Here is a 15,174-nt window from a genome sequence, read left to right on the forward strand (position 1 = left end):
AAATTCTAAGAGCATTATTTTACATGATAAAATGTAAAATAGGCACCTCACTGGGTGCCTATGCCCATTGATGCCCCTCACGCTATGACTCTCTTCAGACAGAAAAGGGATCTTGGAACTACAGCCACCATTGTTACTACCATCTCATTGACGGCTGTTGGAGCTACCACCAGGGCATTAGCCATGAGTCATACTGGGCAGACTGCTCAGACCCTGAATAATCATTTAGCCAATGTAGCTCATGCCTTAGTTGTACATAAAGGAATTAATGCTCAACTAAAAGGAAGCTTGATGGTGTTCAATCAGAGGATTGACCTCTTGCAGGAGCAAATTGATACCCTATGGCAAATCGCTCAACCTGGCTGTCAATGAAAGTATGCTGGACTTTGTGTCACTAGCATACAACATGAGAATTTTTCCTGCGCTGCAAATCTGTCTAAACAATTGTCGAGCTATATTTTAGGTAATTGGACTGGAGAATTCGATACTACGATGGAGCAGCTGAGAGTGGCCATTGTCACAGTAAATTCTACCGGAGTGGACGCAGGACTAGCCACAGGATTATCAACATGGATTGCTGCAGCCATGAATCATCAAGGAATGGGCGGGCATGGGAGTGTTAGCAGGCCTTCTGGTGTTGGTCTCCTTGGTTTGCCTGTGGTATATATGCAAGATTAGAGTCTCACAACAGTGTGATGCAGTCATGATCATTCAGGCCTTTACAGCCATTGAAGCAAGACATTCTCCCCAAGCATGGTTGGATACCATAAAAAGCTAAAATGATACGCTCAGGATGCGAGGCTAAGCACTGCACTCAGGGTCAGCCGCTTTGGACCCAGAGAAGAGCATGTCTGATTGCATGCGGGTTGATGCCCCAGGTCCCGCCTCTGAGAAAAAGGTATCGGACGGGTCCGATGCTCTTTGGGTGGATGACACCTAAATGAACATCTGTACAAAGTCCCAATTTATTTCTAATATCAGAGATCAGACCTCTACTCTTGCCTGATGCGTCTAAAACAAAAAGGGGGAACTGTAGAGAGCTGCGGAATGCTATGCCTTAAAGATGGAGCTGGTTTCCGCCTTCCACCTTCCCGATGGTGAGTGTTCTATGTCAGGAACAACTCCACATTTGGCTAAGACCGAGGATCTGGCTTGCTTCCATGTATGTGGACCTATCTGCATTGCCCCCGTGGCACGCCTGGGTTGGCTACCCAGAGGCTATTTAAGCTGTGGGCTGGCTTTCCCCGGGGTCCGAGGATTGTTCAATGTTCCTGAATAAACTGCATTGAAAAAAAAAAAAAATAGCTCCAAGAAGTCCCTGAAATTGACCATATTAGCCAGGCCTTTTCCTCCTAGATTAATCAATAAAGCTGCAGAGAGACTTGCAGACGAGCCAAGACACAAGGAAGAATGAATAAGACCAGCCTTTTGAACGAGGCAGAAGCCAGCTGAGATGCCTAGAAGAGATTTAGACTGAGTCAGTCATTCAGAAAACACAATTTCCAACCTGTTGAACTGCCTGGCTGTGCAGTGTGCTCCAGGTCCCCAGCTTCTGTGAGCTGTTACCCATGCAGGGGTAGGCTTTGATGTTGTAGCTGTCTGAGTCATTTCTGTGCCTGTAAATAACCCCTTGACCATATATCTGTAAGCAACTTCAATAAAACTCATTGTTCACCACGCTGAAAAAAAAAATGTACCACTGATATTATTTGCATGTTAATTAAGAAGTGGATTTATTCAGATTAAAAGAAATTTTTCTCTTAATCATTTTAACAGAATTCCAGGTTTTTTTTTCTTTTTATTATTATCATTTCAAGATCTAGACATCATGCAGCCTCTCCTCTTTTTCACACCTGTTCATGGAGGTACCTCTCTTCATTTATAGTAAGCATGTGTGCATGTCTGGGTCCTGGTGCTCGGGGAGGGAGCTGTCAACTTCAGCTCAGTTGTTCAGATGTTCAAGGCAGGGTTACAGGTGAGATCAGTGATAAAGTTCTAAATTTATGACAGGAGTGATAGTCCTTAAATTATCACAGGGTCTTTTTTGCTCTTTTATGTTCCTAAGGCATATTGTTTCAAAAACTGTTAGTGCATTTGGGACCTTTATAACTTCACCCTATAAAAGGAATTAAGGCTACTTTTCAAGACAGCAGTGTTGCATTAATTTTTAGCACTAGCATTGCTTTCTCGGTTATATGAAAATCTTTTGGAAAGTTAATGTTCAGTTGAAGTACTAACCTATCACCACAAGTCATGCTGATTATATCTCAAAAAGAGATGTCAGTCAGGTATTTATCCCTGTTTTCTTTGCCTGCTCTGATTTAATCTAATTTCCATTTTGAGTATCATTTCTGCCAATTGTGTTCTGAGTGCTTTCCCTGCTTTCTCTTCAAGCGCTCAGGGGTGTTTTCTTTCTTTAAAGTGTCGTAAATATATTACAGATACAAAAGCTAGGCCTTGGTGCTAGGCTCTTAGGTTCTAGAAGCTCTACTCACCAGGGAATTATACTGGGTTTCCTTCACTTAACATGATAAATTGTAACTGATTTCCATGTACAGAGAGATGACACTTAAAATAAGTTGTATCCTTATACTCTACACTGTAATTATTCAGGCTCAAAATAACTTTAATTATACTAGCTGGACACATTCTAAAAGTTGGTCTCAGCTGGTATGCAAGAAAAATCCATAATTGAAACCTTACATGTTACGTCATGTCCACTGTATCCAAGGCAAAAGTTGAAAAAAAAAAAAACCCTATATTTAGATTGTACTGAAAAAGGTGTGTTATTTCTTTAGAGGGAAGGAGTTAGTATGAATTTCACTTTTTTATACTAATACATTTATACTCTGAAATTAGCAACACCTCTGTGTGTGTGGGTATGTATGTGCGTGTGTGCATGTGCACATGTTAATGTGTGCGTATATGTGCATGCATACATATATGGGGGGGTTGCATGCCTGAAAATATGAGTGTGTACACACACCTTTGTGACTGTATGTGGAATCCAAATCAGAATGTCAAAAGTCTTTTATCATTTTCTGTGTTACTGGAAGCTTGCCATTTCACTTAGGCTGGATGGCCAGCAAGCTCTTGGGATCTGCCAGTGTCTGTGACTAGCTTTTTTTGTGGGTTCTGGGGATTCAAACTCAGGTTCTTATGTTTGAAAAGGAAGTACTTACCCACAGAGCCATCTGCCCAGACTCTACGTTGACATTTTATTGATTTGATCATCTCCACCCCCAGGGTTTTGATAGTGATGGGGTCAAGCCCTGGGCCTCAAGTGTGACAGTCAAACACTCAAATGGTGAGTTGTACCTTAGCTCCATTTCTACTTTTTATGTTTTAATTTGTAAATACACTGACCAACGTTTTGTAAATTGCTTCAGTGATTGGCTGTCAGCTGATTTCTTGGTGTATCAGGGGACATTTGGGGAGCAGTGTTTACACACATTGAGACAGGTGATACTCAGAACAAGAATTTCGATCAGATGTGGGGGGAACAGCAACCAGCATTTGAATTACATAATAACCTTATGTCTATGGATGTTGCACACACAGTAAATGGGCTTTCTTCATTTGTGTAATCAAGGCAGTCCCTCCAAATGTGCGTAGAAACCCATATTCCAGATGATTCTAGATTCTCTTAACTTGACAATTAAGGTTAGCCATCACAGTCCCTTATAAATAACTTTTCGTTTTGTGTTTTTCTCTCCAACATAATAAACATAATAGGAAAGAAACGTGCATCAAAAAGAACTCCATTTCATCAGCCCTGCTTGGTTTGCTCTTGTTAGAAGGTGCTTCTTTTATTTTGGGGCTGCTTATACTTTCAAAGTGTTATCAATTAATTTGCCCCCTATATAAAACTAATACCAAGGCTCTAGAGAAGGGTTGAGGTCATGAAAACACTGGAGGGGAAAAAAAAGAAAAAATGAAAAAGCAAGAGCATGTCTTGATTGAAAAGCATTGGGATGGAGATAGCAAGAAAGGAGGTCAAACGGGACATCTTTTGGCTTTGACCCAGTCTTAGGGAGTCCCTGAAAGAACAGTCCCACACTTTACTTGCCTCCCTCCATGAGCTGAACCGAAAAGAACCTTCACAGCTTTGAACTTCCAGCAACCTAGAGCTTACTTTCATGGCAGAGCTGAGATTCACTGTAGAAATGGTGGCCTGTCTAGGCTACTGGGCTGAGGCTGCTTGTAAATGCTTGCATTGTGGGGCGTACTTTACAGTGACTAACAAATCCTTAGATATTCAGTGCATTCATGAAAGCAGTAGAGGGAGATGGTACATAGGACCTTATAGATGAAAGTTTGGTTTTTTCAGATATATAATCTCAGTTGAAATCTCTGATTTCTATGTGAATCCCAAAGATGACTCAGTGGGTATGAGCATGGACCCCAGGCATGTACATGCCCCTTGGCAGCTAGACTCAGTTGTGAGCAAAAGTAGCCAGAGTTTAAATGAGTTCAGAAGTTAAATTATTACACTAAATAGTGCTATTTTCTCAAAAAGATGAACTTGTAACTGAAGCTTTGTACCTGCTTCACACATTTCCTTTCTTCACACATTGAAAATCTTGGCTAATGCATATCCTTGGCTTGGGGAGCTGCAGTATTCACAGGAGAGTTGACAGCACTTGCACAGCTGCATCCCAGGGACCACAAGGATGACACATGGCAAGACTTCATAAGGCTCTGATTGGCAAACATATCTTCTACGAGGACTGTGGAAGGGAGATTCCTCTGATCTTGTATTTACCTGAGATCTGTATAAGAATAATTTACACACTCTAGGAATTCAATACTTGATCATCAATACCAGGAGTTCCTGCCTATTTTGTCTAGGAATGAGATAAAAGTCACATCCAGCAACTTTCAGGATTTCAGACCTAATACCAAGCAATACCAGTTCATGTTGAATTGCCTCCTCCCCTCAATCTTTATAGGCCTCTTCTGGAATGCAGATCTCCAGACACCAGAGCAGGCCAAATGACAAGTTGCCACAGAACAATATGACACGTACTTGAGTGCCTTTTAGACCCAGAACCACAGCTTTGCAGAGCTGAAAGTCAGCTCTAAAGGTTTCGCCCTTCTGGCATCTAACCCTGTTGATGATTTCCTGACCCCAGAAAGGATTTTTTGTGACTAAGGAAGAGGATGAGGGTTTTAAACCACAGGATGTAATATAGTTGGACGTTGATACCTTCATATGGCTGGTGTTAATTATTTGCAGCATTTAAGCATAAAGTCTAAATATATGAAATTATTTTAGTTTAGTTTTAAACACTGTATAAAAATTAACAGCAAGCCCTCTATATTTTATTAGCTTGTAGCATGCTAAAAATACATCAAATCTTTAATTTTTCTGGAAGTGTTTTAGAGTAGGCCTAAAAAGAGAGGACCAAATTTTATTTATTTATTGACAGCTATACTCCGCTTATAGAGGAAACAGAGTTTTAATATGTGTGTGCTTTAAAGTGAGGTTGGGCTAAAATTCAAGCTTAATAAATATCAGGATTTTCTATTTGCTCATGTGAATGTAGCCTGCAATCAAGAATGTATTACTATACATGTTTAAGAGTTTTCCTTAGCTAAGTCTTCAAATGTTGCCCACTCAGTGTGAATGTTGAAGCCACATTCGGCTCTTACAAAGCTACATAGTTTTGAAGTGTAGTTACTAGCAGAAACATTTGTCATTGCTTGAAGAACATTATTCATTTCAGGTATGTAATTATTTATTTGGTGTTGTCCATTGTGAATGATGTCATTAAATAGACTGCACCAGAAGCGATCACTCACTTTTGAACATCTTTTTTTTTAATAATTATCCTTTTTTAATCCAAAATATGAGACACATATTATTTCATTACTGTAAGGACTGAGACCATGAATTGCTTAGAAATTCCCATGGCTTTGTCTCATCTTGTGGCCATTCTGTGCATTGCTGACCGAGACTTTTTTTTTTTTTTATTCATACCACAGCACATATCTCATGTACCAAAAAAAGAAAAACCAAAAAAACAAAAAACCCAACAACAACAAACTGGTGTTTTTTTCATTGGTCACAGATTCATCACCTACATGCCTATCTTCAGCAGAGCCAAAGGTGCAGCTCCAGGTATTCTGTGCTTAGCAGGACCCCATGTCTGACCTAATGCTGTCATCATCTTATTTTTTAAAGAAAGATTTATTTATTGTATTTTTTATGTATATAGGTATTTTGCCGATAGGTGCACCACAGGTATATCTGGTCTCCAAAGATGCTTAAGAGGCCATCAGACACAATGAAACTGAAGCTATAGACAGTTACATGCCAGAATGAGTTCTGGGAACCAAACCCATGTTCTCTGGAAGGACATGCTCTCTCAACCGCTGGGCCATCTCTCCAACCCTGTCATTATCTTCATTGCTGAGAAAAAGGTCTTCCACGTTTTCAATTTGTACAAGGTCTCGTAAATTACATGGGAACCTTTTTCCCAGTGTCCCAGACAGAATTTTTTTTTCCTCTTCTGTGTTTCTGCCCTTAAAAACACCTGCTCCACGTGTGTTACCAAGTTACAGCCAGGTTAATTATTACCACCTCCTGTACTGACATGAGCTCCAGTTAGTGGTGGCGGAAGTGGAAAAGTAACCTGTTAGCAAAGTCAAAGTTGGTTCAGCAAATGGGGCCAGTACAGCTGGACAGCCATATGCAAAACCTCCAAGAGAACCTCAACCTGTACCTGACAGCACACCCCGCTTGATGACGAGCTCACAGTGGGCACTGGGTGAGATGTGGAAGGTAATGCTACCTCACTCCTGTAGAAAAATGGGCTAGAAAAATTAATAGTATCCAGCACTCACAAAGCATGCACAGAAGCTTGGAAAGGTGGGGCTGTGAAAGCTGAGTCACTGGTAGACAGTATCAGTGCTCATCTCTGAGAGTGCTCAGCGAATAAGTGTGCTTGCTGTCAAGGATCAGAACCCGAGCCTGGAATACACATGGTGGAAAGGGAGAACCAAGTCCTACTAACTGTGCTTTGGCCTTCATAAATACCATGAGTGCTCATGACCCCCACCTTCGCCACTAAGTTCACATTTTCTTAGACTAGGTCCTGGTACTATATTATATTTTTTAATGAGCATCTTATTTTAAGGTATAGAATATTGATTTTTTAACTTTGTAAAGGGTTTTATTTATATACAAATAATAGGCAGCATTCTATCCATAAATTCTATTTTCCAAAACCAAGAGTTTCTTTTTCTTTGGTTGGATTTTTAAAGAAAGTAAAAAAAAAATAAAAACAAACAAACAAAAAAACAACACTGCTGGGTGTTATGGTGTACCCCTTTACTCCCAGCACTCAGGAGACAGAGGAAGATGGATCCCTGTGAGTTCAAGGCCCCCTGCTCTACATAGTTTCAAAACAGCCAGAGCTACAGAGAGACCCTGTCTCAAAAAAACAAAAAGGAAAACTACACAATAAATTCTGAAAAGTACCAGGATTCTTCTGCTTCTATACCACTGCTGGGCTGGAGGGAGAGAGGAGTATGTTGAGACAGTAGTCATAACCTGGAGAAGTCATAACCTGGAACTGAGCACTCTCCAAAAATAATGTACCATCCAGGCAAAGTATATTCAACCTACCCAGCCCCAACATTACAACTGCCTACTAAAATGGCTGAAGCAGGTCCAACAGCCCAACATAATGCATCGTATGCAGCCATTATGTAACTATAAGAAGCTATAAACAGACTAGACCAAAACAAAAGAGACTGAGGTTGTCAGGAGAATAGTTAATTCCTTGTGTGATCTCCACTCCAAAAACCGAAATAAACAGAATATCCAAGTGCAAGGAAAATATATCATTACAAATTTCGTGCTAGTGACAGTCAGCACAGAAATACTGCCAGGTGCCATTATACAGTGGCTCAGCCATGTTATGCCTACATCCTCGTCTAAACACAAACTTTTGTGTTTGTGTGAACCTGACACAGTGAGGCAGAATGCTGAGCTGAGACCTAACATTTACAGCCAGATGCTTTTCCACGCTGCAGCTTAAGAGGGAAGCACATGAATGACCACTCTCCGAGGGACCTTATGTAACCAATCAATAACTTGGGGACCACAGTCTCCACTGGTTCCCAGTATGCCTGGGGCTGGTTGCAGGCAGCACCATTAGGAAGCATCCTCCATGTCCACATCCTCCCCTGACTGCTGTACCATTTTTCCCTCCAGCTGTTCTCCTTTGTCTGTAAGAGGAGCCCCGATGAGATGGATGTTCAGCTTGACCTCTCTGACATCCTGAACCTTCTGTAGCTCTTTGTTTTTCTTCAATCTATTCATTATAAATTTAGCCTGACGTTTCTGTTTGATCTCTTCAACTCTCTTCATTGCATCAATGGTTTTATTCCATAGCTCTCCCTGACAGTTTATATTTTTCAAGTTCAAATAAGTTGTCCACCATGAGCTCTTTGATAGCTGCTTCCCTGAAGGCTTTAGTCCACCTGACCTTGAGTGGGTTCTGCTTCTTCTTGATATTTTTACAACACCTGTATTTGCAGAATCAGAACACCTTGCAGTCGTTGTGGATGAGACATCATGCCATGGCCAGGGTAGATCAGCCTGTGACAGAAATAACACGTCTCTATCCTCATGATGAACCCACGTGGGAGTCCACCTTCTAGACTGAATATTGATTTTTAATCATTATAAAAATTTCCAATGAACTATAAATTTTGATGTAGAGTGTGTGGATGTGTACTTATGTTCTGCTCTGTTTGACCTGAGGTCATTAGCTAGAAAGATTAAAAAAGAAAAAGAATTACATGAATCTTTATTCAATTAAGTTTGAGAACTCCGATTTTGTTACAACTGGAACAAAATATCTTGGCCCAGAATTGACCAATATAATTGAACCTTTGGCCTTTTCATAAGAAAACTTTATAACTTTATTCATAAGAATGGGAGTGCTTTCTTTTTTAAATTCTTTATTAATTACACTTTATTCACTTTGTATCCCCCCTGTGGTTCCCTTCCTCCTCCCGTCCCAATCCTTCCCTTCTTCCCCCCTCTGCATGCATGCCCCTCCCCAAGTCCACTGATAAGGGAGGTCTTCTTTTCCTTCCTTCTGATTCTAGTGAATTAGGTCTCATAAGAAGTGGCTGCATTGTCTTCTTCTGTTGCTTCCCTCTCAGAGGGAGGTAATTAAAGAGCAGGCCAATCAGTTCATGTCAGAGACAGTCTCTGTTCCTATTACAATGGGACCTACTTGGATACTGAACTGCCATGGGCTACATCTGTGCAGGGGTCTTAGGTTATCTCCATGCATGGTCCTTGGTTGGAGTATCAGTCTCAGGAAAGACGCCTGTGCTCAGATTTTTTGGTTCTGTTGCTCTCTTTTAAAGGTGCAGCATGCCTTTAATCTCTGCTTGTGACCACTTTCTGTGCTTACACTTTATATTCAGAAGCAAGGAAAATGAGTAAAATGGATTCAGAATTGAAACATAAGTGAAATGATGTCTCCATATGATAAACTTTCTTTTTTTAAAAAAATGTATTCTGTTTGATGGAAAGAGAGAGAAAGGCATGGGAAAAGAAAGAGGAAAATAGTGAAATGTGTGAATTTGGAATCTGCTTTGTGTTTTCATTATCTTTGCTCCTCCAGGACCTCCCTATTCATATTTGTTTTTCTCATTTCTTTACTTTTAATTGACACCTACAAACTGTCCACATTTCTGAGGCAGCATGCGGTGCTTTGGAGCAAGAACACAAGAGTTCCTGGAAATTATTTGATGAGATATGATTTTATAAACAAAACAATCAAACCTTACACTCCAATTATTCCTCATTCTAAAATGTACTGTATTAGATATGAAACTGCATGAGCGAGGTCACTGGCTGCTGGTCTCCTGACCCATTGTGTGTTGAGTTAGAAAAGTGGGCATTCAATGTTTTATTCGGACAAATAGTAACTTTATATTCCTCTGATTTTCTTCTCCTCTTTATTTATTTATTTTATTTATCTATATAGATGAATTTAGATTGTTTGTTTGTTTTTTGAGAAAATAATGGTACCCAGATCCATCAGAAGATCTTGTCAGCACTTTGGATTAATTTTTATTGTCATTTCTGTTGGAGAAGCAATTTCAGTGTGATGAGTAAGAGCATGGGTGCTGGGTTATGCTATTTGAGTAGACCATGGAGTCAATGGCTTCGATGCAGCATGTAGAATGTGTTTATTTTCCTTGAGTGTTATTAAAGACCAGAACCATCAAACAAATTATAATAAGCCATTCTCTAAAGTTATTGACCCCACACTCATCAGATGACCTAAAGCCTGAGTGAGGAGAATCTTTATGTCTTTTCCATGGCATGTGCAATTGTAGTTAACCAAGCATAAAATAAAAGTCCCTCTTTAAAGTTATATTAACTTAATATTGCTGTCCTGAGAATCATTATAAAAATCACAACTCCAAAGGTAAGATGTCATATAAAGTGTCAAGGGATTCATACATGTTTAAACATTGGTTTTAAAAAACTTATTAAGTTTGTAAAATTATTGATTAGCACTTAAAGGCTTTTATTAAGATTCTTCTTGAGTGTTTTCAAAAACCAGAATAATCTTTCATATATATTAAACAGGTTGAAATAAATGTTAATTATGGGGAAGAAAATACATAAGTTCCTCCTAAATTTATTTTACCTTAAAAACAAAACAGCATATACATCATAAAACTATAGTATGTATACTGTAGACTACAATTATGCTATCTACATGAAAACAGAATCACTTTTGTTCCATTAAACATCTCTCTCCCTTATCGGTTACCTAGATAGTAACAAGGCTGAAGAAAGTGGTAAGGCAAGCTGTATACTAGGATAAATGTGTTTTGAAAATAAAAAAAAAACTCATTATAGTTAATTTCTTAAAAATAGCTCATGGCTAAATACATTTACAGAACATAGATGAACATAGATGATTAGAGCTGATTGAGGAGACAAGGATGGCCTTCACTTGGCATGAGCTATGTATAACTAAGATAACAGGAACCATGACGTAAAGTGATAAAGGAAAAGTGTTCTTCATGAAGAGCAGGAAGTCACACTGCCGACCCTCAAAGCCCCTCTCTGCAACTTACTTGCTCTGGACTTCATGAAAGTTTCTTAAATTCTCATTCCATCTTTGAGTTCTTGCCTCAGTGATCATGGTAGCTCTTGAGATAAATTTTGTAAGGATGTGATTAATATTCATAATAATGCTGAGTGCTTAGCAATCGCTCAGTGTGTTCACTATTTTAATTTTTGTTATTTTATAATGATGAATTCAAGACACCACTTTTTTATTTCTACCTAGTATTTAGTGTTATAAAAATTTTTCATGGTTTGTTCTTTTGTACCTGTTCACACATTTACTTTGTTATTTAAAAACGGAGAGCTTGAAATAATTTATGATTCTTCAACACAAGGATTTTATGTCAGGCCAAATTGCATTAGTAAAAATAACTTTATAGACATCCAATTTACTTCATTATGTTTCTCATAAATATATGTAGGAAGGCTGAAGTTGTAAACAGGAACCAGATGCGATGAATCTGTAATATACAGCTTCAAAGTCATTGCACAAGCAGATTTTTCTAAACTAAACACAGTCACAAATATTTAGCTCTCCAGAACTACTGTAATGGCAAGATACATGATGTAGTTAGCCCAGAAGGAAGGCCAAATTCACATTCTAACACAATTCTACTATTTAAATCTGTGCCAAAAACCAGCTAGTGAAAATAAAATGCAATATTGGTTAGTTTGTACTGTATGTTTTTACTTAAAAATTTGAATACTTAAAGCAACATCCTCAATGTAATTAAGATGTTTATTAGATTCAGACATTTGAAGTTCCAGTTTATGAAGTACAAGCTTGAAAACGAAATTGTACATAGAGATGGCAACTGGTTGTCAATATCTATATTTAACTCATAGTATCACCTTCCGCCCCAGGGCTCCCAACCACTGGATAGCTTGGTGGTGCAAGCTCAGGCACCAGAGCTAGACTCCACATGCTGAAATCCAACTCATCTGCTTTCTGGCTGAGTGACTTTGCTTTGTTGAGTTCATTTGCCTTCTCTCTACTTCATTCTTCTTATCTGTGGCAAGATTTATGCTGGCACCAAATTTATAGAGGTAATGGAAAGATTAATGTTACACCCATGTGTATTCAAGCTGGGTGATACACAGAGAACTGCCACATCTTTATCTGCTTTACTTATAATCCACTTTTTGAGTTGCTGCTAAATTTGGACAAATTTGAATAGTTATTTTTTATCGGTATAAGCCAATGAAGGTACTAATATATAGGTAACTAATCAGAGACATGTTTAATGGGAACAGATGTTTTGTTTTAATATATATATATATATATTATATATATAATTGAAAACCAGCATTTTCAATAATACCTTAATTGACATGTGCTAAGCAAAATGTCATTGCTGTTTAGATTTGTTTATATATATATAATATATATATATTATCCTATTTCTCTTTCTACATACTTTTCTTTTTCCCAGCAACACTAGATTTTCAGCTAAGAGATGCTTTCAAATGACCTGTCTGAATTTTTTCCTAGATTTTTTGTTTGTTTGTTTTTGCCTCTACTAAGAGGCCAAAAAAATGGCCTCTCACTCCTTTGCCTCATTCTGCTCCCATTATTCCTTACATCTTTTATTTGAAGTGGTCTGTCTGTAACACCCCAGCCTTACAAACAAATGCAACCTGTCTTATTTTGATGCAAAAAATCCGACCCTTTGTTGGAGTGGTAAACACTGGAAGTGTGCACTTGATTGGTATTAATAGATTTAAGTGTTTAGAAAGTTGATGACACCTGAAAGGCAAATGATAAAGAATTATAGACTGCTTCCAGGTAAAATGGTGGACTGAAAGCTCCACAGTGAGACTCAGTGAAGAAAAAAAAGAGGATGGCATCACATAATGTTTCCTACAAAGGCTATAACTGTGAAGAAACTTATTAATTTCAGTGAGATCTCTGCAGAGCAACTGACAGGGGAGGACACAAACTTGTTAGCATGAGGACCAGCCTCAGTGGACACCACCAAAAAAAGTGCTCCACATCCTATGTGAATGCTGCAGGAACAGTTCCTTATGTGATGTCCAAGGGTGGTTTAGAGAGACCCCAGGACTAAAAAGCGTGAAAAAGAGATCCAGTGTGAACTGAGATCCAGAGCTTTCAATCTCTTCCTCCTGGCACACTTCTTATCCTCTCTCCTTCCTGACACCACCTGTGCCTCTCAGATGGTCTGAGCCTGCAGAAGTAGGACTGAAGGTTGGACGCAAGCTGAGGTCTGGGGTTGGTCCAGGCTGTGGAACCGGGGACTGAAGTGTGCTGGTGTGAGACTGAAGCCAGGTTTCCCTCTCTTCCTTTATGGTAAGTGCTATAAACAGAAAGAAATGCTCTCCTGCAGGAGCCTCACAGCCAGAGGGAGATGAACTTTCCACTCACAATTGAAGTCTGGAGACCAGTGCAAGCTATAGACATGGAAGCTGATGCGTGACCGTCATGGTATTGTGGAGTGACCTGTCACTGCTTTGTTATGGGACAAGCACAGGGACCGGGAACTGAGAACTATACCATTTCCGTAATTCAGTTACTCCCAGAAACTCTATCCAGAAGAAATTTATTTAAATTCCACTGGGGCACATCATACCCCAGATCTGCTCTTGTAGGTTTAAACTGGAGTGACAAGCTTTTCTCCTCTGATCAGCTCAGTTTGCTACATGAAACAGCAGACAGAGGGAAAGATGAAAAACCTGTCCTACTAAAGAAGGAATTCTGACTGATGAATAGTATTTTTTTTAATCTATTGTACCGTCCCCTTTTATTTTTTATTTTTAAAATACTTTTTTCTTTTTCTTTTTATTAATTATAGTTTATTCACTTTTTATCCCCTCTGTACCTCCCTTCCTCCTCCCCTCCCAATCCCACCTTTCCTCTTCCCCACCCGTGTCCCTATCACAGTCCACTGATAAGGGAGGTCCTCCTCCCCTTCCCTCTGATCCTACTCTATCAGATCTCATCTGGAGTGGCTGCATTGTCTTCTTCTGTGGCCTGGTGAGGCTGCTCCCCCCTCAGGGGGAGGAGATCAAAGAGCAGGCCAATCAATTCATGACAGAGACAGTCCCTGTTCCCATTACTATGGAACCCACTTGGACACTGAACTGTCATAGGCTACCTCTGTGCAGAGGTTCCAGGCCATCTCCATGAGTGGTCATTGGCTGGAGTATCAGTCTCAGAAAAGACACCTGTGCCCAGAATTTTTGGATCTGTTGCTCTCCTTGTGGAGCTCCTGTCCTCTCCAGGTTTTACTATCTCCCACTTCTTTACTAAGATTCACTGCACTCTGCCCATACTTTGGCTATGAGTCTCAGCATCTGCTTTGATATCCTGCAGGGTAGAGCCTTTCAGAGGCCCTCAATGGTGGCCTCCTGTCCTGTTCCCTGTTTTTTTCCTCCTCCGATGTCCATCCTCTTTGCCTTTCTGAATGGGGATTGAGCATCTTAGCCAGAGTCATCCTTCCTGATTAGCTTCCTTAGGTGTACAGATTTTAGTATGTTTATCCTATATTATGTGTCTAATATCCACTTATGGGTCTTTCTGCTTCTGGGATACCTCACTCAGGATGATCTTTTCCAGTTTCTACCACTTACCTGCAAATTTCACGATTTCCTTTTTTTTTCCTGAGTAATATTCCATTGTGTAGATGTACCAAAATTTCTGTATCCACTCCTCAGTTGAGGGGCATCTGAGCTGTTTCCACCTTCTGGCTATTACGAACAAAGCTGTGACAAACATGGTTGAGCAGATGTCCTTGTTGTATACTTGAGCATCTTTTGGACATATGCCTAGAAGTGGTATTGCTGGATCTCTTTTTCATTTTCAATTACACTTTTTTTTTTTTTTTACTTTGTATCCCCCCCTCTAGTTCCCTTCCTCCTTCTCTCCCAACCCACCCCTTCCTCCCCTTTCTCCACTCATGCCCCTCCCCAAGTCCACTGGTCGGGAAGGGTTTCTTTTTCTTCCTTCTGATCCTAGTCTGTTAGGTCTCATCAGGAGTGGCTGCATTGTCTCCCTCTGTGGCCTGGTAAGGCTGCTCCCCCCTCAGGGGGAGGTGATC

The 15,174-nt window shown here is 39.8% G+C and overlaps 1 protein-coding gene and 1 pseudogene across 3 annotated transcripts in view; one reads left to right on the plus strand and one right to left on the minus strand.

The window, feature by feature from the left end:
* Positions 1–15,174, plus strand: part of Cfap299 (cilia and flagella associated protein 299) — a 567,892-nt gene that overhangs the window by 127,778 nt on the left and 424,940 nt on the right. The window lies entirely within an intron of this gene.
* Positions 8,165–8,643, minus strand: LOC110541877 (probable ribosome biogenesis protein RLP24; annotated as a pseudogene).

Source organism: Meriones unguiculatus, chromosome 3, assembly GCF_030254825.1.
Source record: "Meriones unguiculatus strain TT.TT164.6M chromosome 3, Bangor_MerUng_6.1, whole genome shotgun sequence".
Classification (NCBI taxonomy): domain Eukaryota; kingdom Metazoa; phylum Chordata; class Mammalia; order Rodentia; family Muridae; genus Meriones; species Meriones unguiculatus.